The sequence below is a fragment of the Geospiza fortis genome, unplaced genomic scaffold (assembly GCF_000277835.1).
Source record: "Geospiza fortis unplaced genomic scaffold, GeoFor_1.0 scaffold55, whole genome shotgun sequence".
Taxonomy (NCBI): Eukaryota; Metazoa; Chordata; class Aves; order Passeriformes; family Thraupidae; genus Geospiza; species Geospiza fortis.
Genome location: NW_005054308.1, coordinates 5,107,862 through 5,108,204, shown reverse-complemented (window position 1 = coordinate 5,108,204; position 343 = coordinate 5,107,862).

Sequence of the window (343 nt, the reverse complement as noted above, 5' to 3'; positions counted from 1 at the left end):
TGGTTTTGCTGCAGGGACACCTGCATCCAGATGCAGAATTTGGACTTGAGTTCTATAATGAATATAGTAATGTCTTTGCTTTTCCAGAGTGTCTTGAATTATTTTTTTTAACATGTTGAAATATGATAAAAAAGTGTATTCTGCTTCATTATTTTACATATTTTATTGTCTTTTACATGAGTGGTGTTCTAAAAGCTTTTTACACAAGTTGTCGAATCAGTTGTGGTTTTTGCCCACTCTGCATGCTAAAATAATGTTTTAAGTAAACCATCTTTTCTCATGTTAGCTTTGGAGGAAATTGGAGAGATAACCATTCTTTTTTTGTTTGTGTTTTATAAAATGA